An 11339-nucleotide genomic window follows, 5' to 3' on the forward strand; every position below is an offset into this window, starting at 1 on the left:
TTCGTTCTTTCTTTCTTTCTTTCTTTCCTTCTTTTTTTTTTTTTGCCATTTTAAAACCAAAATCTCGGCAGTGAAATTTTCAGGAGTTATTAAATCATTCTTAATGAATTAATTAATATTAATTCTTTCAAATACCTGCCACGTGCTTAGTTCGGTACTAGATACAGCACCCCTCCCTATTTAAAATCAAGAGCCCTCTTTAGCTGGCTATGTTGTTGCTTAACCCTAAATGAGGAAAATATTAAGAAGACCATTATTAGTATTATTGCTCTTAATTAGAAAGGTTAAAGTGAATTTAGTAAGTTAATTAGTAGAAACTTGAATTTGGTTCATCAACGTTTTTTAGTTGAGACTGGAATATGGCAAGAAGCTAAATTAAATATTTGAGTCAAAGATTAGGACACACGTCCCAAGTGTTTTCCTAAGTCGAGTTTATTTTGGGCTTACATGATCTGAGCCTGAAAAGGTCTATCATGCATTGCATAATGTATTTTTTTTAAAGGTTTTATTTATTTGAGAGAAGAGAGAGAGAGCACGAGTGGGGGTGGGGAGATGGGGGAGAGGCAGAAAGGAAGGGAGAAGCAGAGAAGCAGACTCCCCACCCAGCCTGGAGCCCGACGTGGGGCCAGGACCCTGGGATCATGACCCAAGCAGAAGGCAGATGCTTAACCGACTGAGCCACGCAGGTGCCCCTGCATAATGTATTTTTAAACACCCTTGTTCTTGCAAAACTTTTATGGCCATTCTTTAGGAGTTTGAAACATACAGTTTTACAAAAGATAACCAAAAGAAGGGACATGAGTGTACTGCTCTATGTTAGTGCAGCAATTTAAAGCAAAAGGAACATAGGAGGAGGTACATAGGAGGAGATAATTTCTAGAATTCCCTCTCAGCTTTAAGGTTCAGTGATTTCTACTGTGCACAATGAGGAATACTTCCATTGTTTAATATATTTTATCACCCTTACACAGTCCCATTTTATTTGTCCTTTTAAAGATTCTAAGACTCAGAGATTTTAGAAATATGAGTAATTAAAGTACTTGTAACTGATATTCTTCCAAATAACCTGACTCAATTCTGTTTTATACATTTGATCCCTAGCATGACATGTGCTAGGAACTGAAACTCACAAATCATGCCCATTTCTATAAAGCTGTATCAAAAAATAATGGAAAGCTAAATGCTTGCCCAGGTGCAAGAAATCATGTATCACAATATTATCTTAAAAGGTGATTAAACCAAAAATTGATTGAATAATTCCAATAATGCTCAGTGGGATTAAGAGACACAGGGGATGGCGCAATGGTGAGGATTTTATGATGCATAATGATGAAATCAAGATAGAAAAATCTACTCATTAAAATAAACTTTCTGTAGTGACCTTAGAAACAGGTTTTAGTATCTTCTAAAAGTGTTTGTTGAGCTAAAAGTCTCAATCAATTAATGGGTCACAACCCCTTCCCCAATTTAATGAAATAGAAAAGAACAGCAAATAGGCCACATGGTACATTGTTCAGCAAAATTTTGTTTCTGATTTCGTGTGTATGCATGTGTGGTCTGGAAGGAAAATGCATTTCTTACCACGCAGGTTGTGGTTGAAAGAACCTGAAGATGATGACTCTAGAACAGATCTTCCTAACCATTTCAAAATTGGCCCAAGCTCTTTTTCAAAGTACTCATGTCTGAACCTCACTTAGGTTTGTAGAGTATTTTGTTTAAACAAGCTCCCGAGGTGATGTGACCTCTTGAATATAAATTGAAGAGATCTCAGGGTTCCTGGGTGGCTCAGTCGGTTAAGTATCTACCTTCAACTCAGGTCATGATCCTGGAGTCTGGGGATCGAGCCCCACATCAGGCTCCCTGCTCTGTGGGGAGTCGGCTTCTCCTTCTCTCTCTGCTCCTCCCCCTGCTCATGCTGTCTCTCACTCGCTCACTCTCAAATAAATAAAATCCTTTTTAAAAATTGAAGAGACCTCACTTGCAGAATTGTTTAGAAATAGGGTAGTTGTTGAGAAATGGGTGGAAAGGTATAAAAGTGCTCCTTGCGCACCAGGTCCGTGGGGCTCTTCTTTGCAGGGTCTGGACTCTCCAGAGCCAGGATTAACCCATCTGCTGCAACCTTTGATTGTATCCAAGTGGCCTCCAAAAGTAGACTCTACTTTTGGAAACACTTTTGTCTCAATGTAAGAATTCATGAGTTAGTGTAACAAGTTGGATCAAAGTCCAACTTTGAAATTGTCTACATCAACAGAAAGTTGAGATTTGGTAAACAATATACACAAAGTCCTCTGCTAGGTTCTGACTTCCAAGAACTGCAATGTTCCTTACAGGATCACTTTCAAGGTTATCACTGAGGTGGGTGGAGGGAGGGAGTACCTGCAAATCACTGTGGTCTGATATAGAGTAGATATTCCTGGGATTGAAAGGTTTCCTAATATTTGGGATCTTAGGTATGTTTGAATCTCCAGTCCTCCTGGTATCATCCAGTGTTATGCAGAGAGCTGCTTTGGGGGTCTCTTGAGATCTATATGGGAATCTTATTTATGGAGCACTCCAAGCTTTTGTAAATTCTCTCGTTCTTGACATACAATATGACAATAGACCCTGTGGGTGATTTTTTTAATGCCAGAATAAAATATATAACAATCAACAAATCCCTCCTGAGCCTCCATTGTCATCAGTAATACCCATTGATTCACTCATTTTTTTTCATTTGTTTTATGAATACAAATGTATTCTAGTATGGGCAAGGGTCCATGCTGATGGCCAGCAAAGGATGAGACACATAGGGACCTGACATCCTGGAGCTGGAAATCTAGTGGGAAAAGGAGGCATTAGAAAAATAATTACAAATAATTAATTACTTCTTTTGTGCATTGAGGGGAAAGCACATCCACTTCTCGTTTATGAATCAATCTTTCAACTAAATATTTATCAGGCTCTGCCAGGAGGAGAATGAAGTGAAACAGAAGGAAAATGTCTCTGCTTCTTAGCACCTCCCCAGCTCCTAGCTCTATAATAAGCACTTCTCTTCCTGGCTGGAGCCTGCACAGGGTGACGGGAGTCACCAGTTGAGGGAGCTCAGCACCTCGCCCAGATTTCACACCCAGGCTCTCAGTTCCTAGGCGATGAACTGAGGAGGTGTGGGCGTTGTTTTTTTCCCTAGTATCCTACATTGGAACCTGAAGTTATTTGCTACAGAAATATGGAGTTTGTTTCTTTGTTTGCTTCAGAAATGTGGTTTTAAATGGTGGCTAGATATTGAAGTACCAAGATTTAGTTGGACAATGGGTTAAATTATCCTGAATGAATTGGCTTATTTGTTGTTACAATTGTAACCCTCCTCTTCCTGTTCTGGATTTAAAGCAAAATTAACTGAAATATAATTAAACTTTAGGAACACACATCATTTTGCTAATTTGCATTCTTCTCTTAGATGTTTGAGATAGATTATTCTCAAGAAGTATGGTTCTACTGTTGTAATTTATTATATTTAGTAAAACGAATAGGTATATTGTTCTGATGACAGTTTCAGATTTATAAAAGTGCCATCTTACTGCTCTTTTAAAGCAAAGCATATATTATGAATACATATAAGTGTAGCAGTATTCCTGTTAAATTACTTCTGTACTTTGATACAGATTCTTCAATGATTGACAAAGACTGTGTTCCTTGAAAATAAGTTTGTTTTTTCTAAAACTGAATAAATCTGGATGAAAAATGAGCCCAAAATAATCTTTTAAACATTTGATCTTTCTTTTCTGAGTCAAATTTAAAATACTCTAGGAGAAATGAGAGCTTAAGGGTCAACTGCTATTAACTCTGCTCAACAAAGAAGGTCTGTGCACCCATCTATATGCTGCCTACAAGAGACTCACTTTAGATATAAGGACACACACACAGATTGAAAATGAAAGGATGGAGAGAGCTATTCCATGAAAAGGGAAACCAAAAGAAAGCTGGAGTAGCTATACTTAGACAAAATAGATTTTAAATCAAAGACAATGGTAAAAGACAACAAAGGGCATTATATAATACTAAAAAGGTCAGTCCAACAAGACAATATAACATTTGTAAATGTTTATGCACCCAATATAGGAGGACCTAAATATATAAAGCAAATATTAACAGACCTAAAGTGGGAAATTGATAGCAATATAAAAATAATAAGGGAATTTAATATCCCACTTACATCAATGGGTAGATTATCCAGACAGAAAATTAATAAGGAAGCATCAGCCTTAAATGATACATTAGACTAGATAAACTTAATAGACATATAGAGTACATTCCATCTGAAAACAGTGGAATTCTTCTCAATTGCACAAGGAACAGTCTCCAGGATAGATCATATGTTAGACCACAAAACAGGTCTCAATAAATTTAAGACAATTGAAATCATATCAAACATCTTCTCTGATCACAATAATATGAGTCTAGAAATCAATTACAAAAAAAAAACAACTGAAAAAAATCACAAATATGTGAAGATTAAACAACATGCTACTGAACAACCAGTGGATCAATTAAGAAATCAATGAGGAAATTAAAGATGCCTTGAGACAGATGAAAGTGAAAATACAACATATCAAAATCTATGGGATGCAGAAAAAGGAGTACTAAGAGGGAAGTTCATTGAGATTCAGGTCTACCTCAGAAATAAGAAAAATCTCAAATAAGCAATCTAACTTTACATCTAAAGGACCTAGAAAAACAAAAACAAATGAAGCCTAATGTTAGTAGAAAGAAGGAAATAACAAAGATTAGAATGGAAATAAAATAGAGACTAAAAAGACATTAGAAAAGATCAATGAAACTAAGAGCTGGTTCTTTGAAAATATGAACAAAATTGACAAACTTTGAGCTAGATTTAATGGGAAAAAAAGGAGGCTCAAATAAATAAAACACAAAATGAAAGAGAAATTGTAACAGATGCCACAAAAGTACAAATGATCATGAATATGAATAATTATATGCCAACAAGCTGGACAACCTAGAAGAATTTAATAAATTCCTAGAAATAAACAATCTTCTAAAACTAAATTAGGAAGAAATAGTAAATCTGAATAGACCAATTACAGTAAGGAAATTGAATCAGAATCAAAAAACCTCTCAACAAAAAAGCCCAGGATCAGAACACTTCACTGGCAAATTCTACCAAATATTCAAGAAAGGTATGATACCTGTCCTTCTCAAATTCTTCCAAAACAGCAAAGAGGAGAGGCTACTTCCAAACTCATTTTATGAGGCCAGCAATACCCTGATACCAAAACCAGACAAAGACACCACACACGCAAAGAAAGAAAGTTATAGGCCAATATCCCTGATGAACATAGATGCAAAATTGCTTAACAAAACCAAATTCAAAAATACTTTCAAAGGATCACACATCATGATCAAGTGGGTTTATTCCAGGAATGCAAGAATGGTTCAACATCAACGTGATAGTATACAAGGAATGTATATAGGTATACAGGGAATGTAACTCAACATAATAAAGGCGATTTATGACAAACCCACAGCTAACATCATACTCAACAATGAAAAACTGAAAGATTGGCCTCTAAGATCAGGAACAAGACAAGGATGTCCACTCTCTCCACTTTTATTCAACATAGTATTAGAAGTCAGAACAGTTGGACAAGAAAAGGAAAAGGCATCCAAATTGAAAAGGAAGAAGTAAAACTGTCACTATTTGTGGATGACATGAGACTATATATAGAAAACCCTAAAGACTCCGACCTCAAAACTGCTAGAACCAATAAATGAATTCAGTAAAGCTGCAGGATAATAAATCAATATAAAAAATCTGTTATATTTCTATATACTAACAACAAACTATCAGAAAGAGAAGAAAACCATCCCATTTACAATTGCATCAAAAAAAAAAAAAAACCTAGGAATAAATTTAACCAAGGAGGTGAAAGACCTATACACTGAAAACTATAAGGCACTGATGAAATTGAAGACACGGATGAAAAGATATTCCCTGTTCATGGATTAGAAAATATCATTAAAATGTCCATACTGCCCAAAGCAATCTACAGATTCAATACAATCCTTATCAAAATTCCAGTGACATTTTTCACAGAAATAGAACAAACAATTTTAAAATTTGTATGGAACCAGAAAAGACCTTGAAGAGAAAAAACAACACTGAGAAAGGAAAACAAAGCCAGAGGCATCATGCTCCTTGATTTCAAACAAAGCTATGATAATCAAAACAGTATGGTGTTGTCATAAAAACAGACACAGAGATCACTGGAATAGAATAGAGAGCCCAGAAATAAGTCCTCACTTATATGGTCAATTAATCATAACAGAGGCAGCAAGAATGTACAATAGGGCAAGACAGTCTCTTCAGTAAACAGTCTGGGAAACTGGACAGTTACATGCCAAAGAATGACTAGACTACATCTTATGGCACACAAAGAAATTAACCCCAAATGGATTAAAGACTTAAATGCAATACCGGAATCCATAAAAAATTTTAGAAGAAAACATAGGCAGTAAGCTCCTTGACATTGGTCTTGGTGATGATTTTTTTGGATTTGATTCCAAAAGCAAAAATAAATAAATAGGACTATATCAAACTAAAAACTTTCACAAAACAAAGGAAACCATCACCAAAATTAAAAGGCAACCTACTGAGTGGGAGAATATACTTGCAAATCATATATCTGATAGGGGTTAATACCTAAGACATTTAAATAACTCATATAATTCAGTAGCAAAAACCAAAAAACAAAACAAAACAAAAAAAACAACCAGCTGGATTAAAAAGTGGGCGGAGGAACCTAATAGACAATTTTCCAAAGAAGCCATACAGATGGCCAACAGATACATGAAAAGATGCTTAATATCACTAATCATCAAGGAAATGCAAATCAAAACCACAATGAGATATGACTACACCTGTTAGAATGGCTCTGAATTATCTAAAGGACAAGAAATATAAAGTGTTGGTATGGATGGAGAAAAGGGTACTACCGTGCACTGTTGGTGGGAATGTAAATTGGTACAGTCACTGTGGAAAACAGTATGATGATGGTTCCTCAAAAAATTAAAAATAGAACTACCATATGACAGCAATTCCACTTCTGGGTGTTTATCCAAAGAAAATGAAAACACTAATTTGAACAGACACCTGCCATCTATGTTCATTGCAGCATGATTTACAATAGTCAATTGATTTACAAGTATCCATTGATAGATGAATAAAGATGCATAGATAGTTGAATAGATAAAGAACACAATGGAATATTACTGAGCCATAAAAAGAATGAAATCTTGCCGTTTGTGAAAACATGGATAGACCTAGAGGGAATTAGCTATGTGAAATAAGTCAGGCAGAGAAAGACACAGCTGCAAGACCTCTCTTATATGTGGATCTAAAAAAACAAAACAAAACAAAAAAGAACCCGAATGAACAAACAACAAAACTCATGGATACAGAGAACAGAAGGGAGATGTCTGGGGAAGGGGGTTTCGGGAGTGGGAGAAATGGGTAAAGACGGTCAAGAAGAACAAACTTCCAGTTATGAAATAAATAAGTCACAGGGATGTACTCTAGAGCAGGGTGACTGTAGTCAATAATACCTTACTGCATATTTGAAAGTAGCCAAGAGAGTAAATAAATCCTAGAAGTTCTCATAGCAAGAAAAAAAACATTGTAACTTTGTATGATGACAGATGTTAAGTAGACTCACTGTGGAGATAATTTCTCAGTGTATACATACACCAAATTGTTATGTTGTACACTTGAAACTAATATAATGTTACATGTCAATTATATCTCAGTTTTAAAATATTGGGGCACCTGGGTGGCTCAGTCGGTTAAGCATCTGCCTTTGGCTCAGGCCATGATCCCAGGGTCCTGGGATCAAGTCCCGCATCAGGCTCCCCACCCAGCGGGGAGTATGCTTCTCCCTCTGCCCCTCCACCTCACTCATGCTCTCTCTCTCAAATAAATAAATAAAATCTTTAAAAAAATAAATAACAAATTAAAAATAAATATGCAAAGAAGGTGTGTGCACACATGGAGGGATCTGAGAACCCTCCCCCCCTCCCCCCTTCCCAGCATTTGGTAGCAATGACTTAGGCCCCTCTGAAGGTGCTGTGCCCCAAACAAACCCAAGACTGCCACGAGTTTGATATGTCCATAGATCATGGTTCCCGCTCAGTTTTGCATCCTGTTGAGTTACCAGCCTGGGTTCAAGCATTGGGTTTTGTTGCCTGTTTTATAAGGCTAAGCCAGAAATCCCTTCTTAATCCTTCTAAAGCTAAGCCAGAAATCCCTTCTTAATCCTTCTAAATTCCTTCCTGACTTTTTTGTTCACAAAGCCTGGGGTTATCTCCTGACTTTGTGGTACCTATAGTGGCTCTGTGTGTGTGTCTCTGTCTGTCTCTTAGCTTCTCTTTCTCTCTCTGTCTCTCTATCTGTCCCGCCCCCACCCTCTCTCTAGGCCATTTTTTTCTTTAAGCCCCAGATGTTGGGACATAAAGATTTTATTTTACAGGTAATGCAGCCCTTCTCTCCTTTTAACTATTAGCTAGAAGGAGAGGAATGAGTTTTCAAATGAAAAAAAAGTCAGAATGGCCAATTTCCTACAATAGGAGAGCATCTTTTTTGAATTTGCAAAAGTACCTGCTATCCCTACCTACCCACCATCAGTAAGGCCCCAAAGGGCAATGCCAGAGATGTTCCCACCTCCACATCAGTTGGCTTGACTCCAAAGCCACATCTCCGAACTTAGCTGGTACCTAACTGTAGGTACCTGTGCTGTTGCTCATTCCAGAAGCGAGCTCCAAATGGTGCTTGCAAAGCACCCTGGGTTTCCAGGAGACAAGCAGGCTTTCCTGCACATCCCTCATGGGCCAGAGCAGACCCACAGGCAGTGACAGCGAGTTGGTTATAAAAGGGGACCAGGTACAGGATGCATGGAAAAGGCTACATTGAACCAAGTTTGTATTTTTCTTCCCTCTGCTGAGGGTGAGTTTAACCAGAGCTTGTCTCTTTCTCACATTCCAAAATCCCAGGTAAGCATCCTATTGTCCCTTACATTTGGAACCTCACCATCAAGACTTGTTTAGCCACCAACCTGCCATTGTGGACAAGGTCCCTAGCGGGGTGTGGGGAGCCTCGCTGAACCGAGATCTGCACGCTGTGTGCTCTACACCTGGAGAAATTGCCGTGTCTTGCTACTCAGGTTCTCTGATGACTTCTCCTGGGTAATTCAGCCCCAAGGGAACTATAGTGGAATGACAAGGGATGACACAGTCAGAGGACCAGGAAGCCAGAACTGTGGGCGCTCTAATTTCATCAAGGATTTTCTTTTTTTTCTTTTTTTTTAAATTTTTTTATTGTTATGTTAATCACCATATATTACATAATTTGTTTTGGTGTAGTGTTCCATGATTCATTGTTTGTTCATAACACCCAGTGCTCCCTGCAGAATGTGCCTTCCTCAATACCCATCACCAGGCTAACCCATCCCCCCACCCTCCTCCCCTCCAGAAACCTCAGTTTGTTTTTCAGAGTCCATCATCTCTCCTGGTTCGTCTCCCCCTCTGACTTACTCCCCTTCATTCTTCCTCTCCTGCTATCTTCTTCTTTTTCTTTTTTCTTAAAATATGTTGCGTTATTTGTTTCAGAAGTACAGATCTGTGATTCAACAGTCTTACACAATTCACAGCGCTCACCGTAGCACATATTTTCCCCAATGTCCATTACCCAGCCACCCCATCCCTCCCACCCCCGACCACTCCAGCAACCCTCAGTTTGTTCCTGAGATTAAGAATTCCTCATATCAGTGAGGTCATATGATACATGTCTTTCTCTGATTGACTTATTTCACTCAGCATAACACCCTCCAGTTCCATCCACGTCGTTGCAAATGGCAAGATCTCATTCCTTTTGATGGCTGCATAATATTCCATTCATCAAGGATTTTCTATAGTAATGAGTGATCTGGGCCGGGCAATGTCCTTCAGGCCTGGAACCTTCGACCAATATCTTCATGAGAAGAATTGCTGAGTGAAAACTATACGCAAGCAAATCCTTCAAAAAATGTATCAGACCACTTCCGCTACTTTATTTACTCATCAAACTTTTTGGATCCTCTACAGACAACCTCTCCACTTTTTCACCCAACTCTCTGAGATGGAGTTCCTTTTAAATTCTTCTCTGCCCTTCACCCCTCATATTCATTTATCTTTCTTGCTAGTTTTAACTAGAAACTAGCCCTTATCCTCTCCCCAGGATCTACCCCACTCCAGTAGACCAGCTGTCCTCAGGGAAACCCTCCTGAGTCACTAGACAAAGACGTTGTTGCTAAGAACATTTTTTCTGCCCCACAAATGGGAGTCAGTCAGGCCTCTCTGTGACCCCATCAGCTCCTCTACCAGCCAGAGAAGAGTCTGGCTTTGTCTCGTGACTCAGGAGGGTTTCCCTGAGGACAGCTGGTCTACTGTGACCCACTACTTTGCTTCCCAAGCATGCTCTTTTATGTCCTTCCTGGTTAGGAACTTTCTGCAGATTCCCCACTCTCTTTGTCCTTCACAGGTCAGCTTAACCCTTTCTTACCCTTCTCTCTCTCCCTCCACATCCTATCAGCAATGAGCTCCCCTGTAGCCTCACAGAAATCTAAGTGAAGAGTAATTAGGACGCTTAGCCTGAGGTCACATAAGCCTTCTCTCTAGAAATTGTCAGCTCCGTGAGGATGAGGGACATCTATGGTACCAGAGAGATTGGGGTCAAATCCTGATTCTGCTGTTGACCACACACACATTGTTTGACCTCTTCCCTCTGAATGGCCTCCCCTGTAATCCAGGTATCATGGCACTTGTTTTGCAGAGCTTTGTTAAGACTGAATGAAACAATGTAACATACTTTTTAAACACATTGCCTATAGCACAGTAAGGTCTCAGAAAAGATTTTTTTTTATGTTCAGATTCCAGCAGTGCTTGACAAGTCCTCCACTGATGATTCATTCACTCAACAGCTAATCACTGAGTGCCTACTATGTGCTGAGCACCCAAATATGTTTGGAGGATACAACTCTGAATAAGACACATCAAAGAGTTTAGGATTGAGGAGTTCGGGGGGGGGGGAAGGGGGCACAGCAAGTAAAGAAGGAGTTACAGTTGTGTGTGAAAAGTTACATAAGGAAGCTCATGGTGGCCGGGGTTGGAGGGGGGCAGGTGTAACTAATTGCCAGGCAAGGAGAGGAGAAGTAGAGGCTGCGGCAGTAGGTGCTCAGTGAATGTTTCTGAACACTACACATATTACTGATGTTTTTAATTAAAAGAGCAGGACAGGATGAAGGGGGCAGGTTTGT

Source organism: Callorhinus ursinus, unplaced genomic scaffold, assembly GCF_003265705.2.
Source record: "Callorhinus ursinus isolate GAN/ISIS: 27379988/994484 unplaced genomic scaffold, GSC_fseal_2.0 scaffold86, whole genome shotgun sequence".
In the NCBI taxonomy this organism is placed as follows: domain Eukaryota; kingdom Metazoa; phylum Chordata; class Mammalia; order Carnivora; family Otariidae; genus Callorhinus; species Callorhinus ursinus.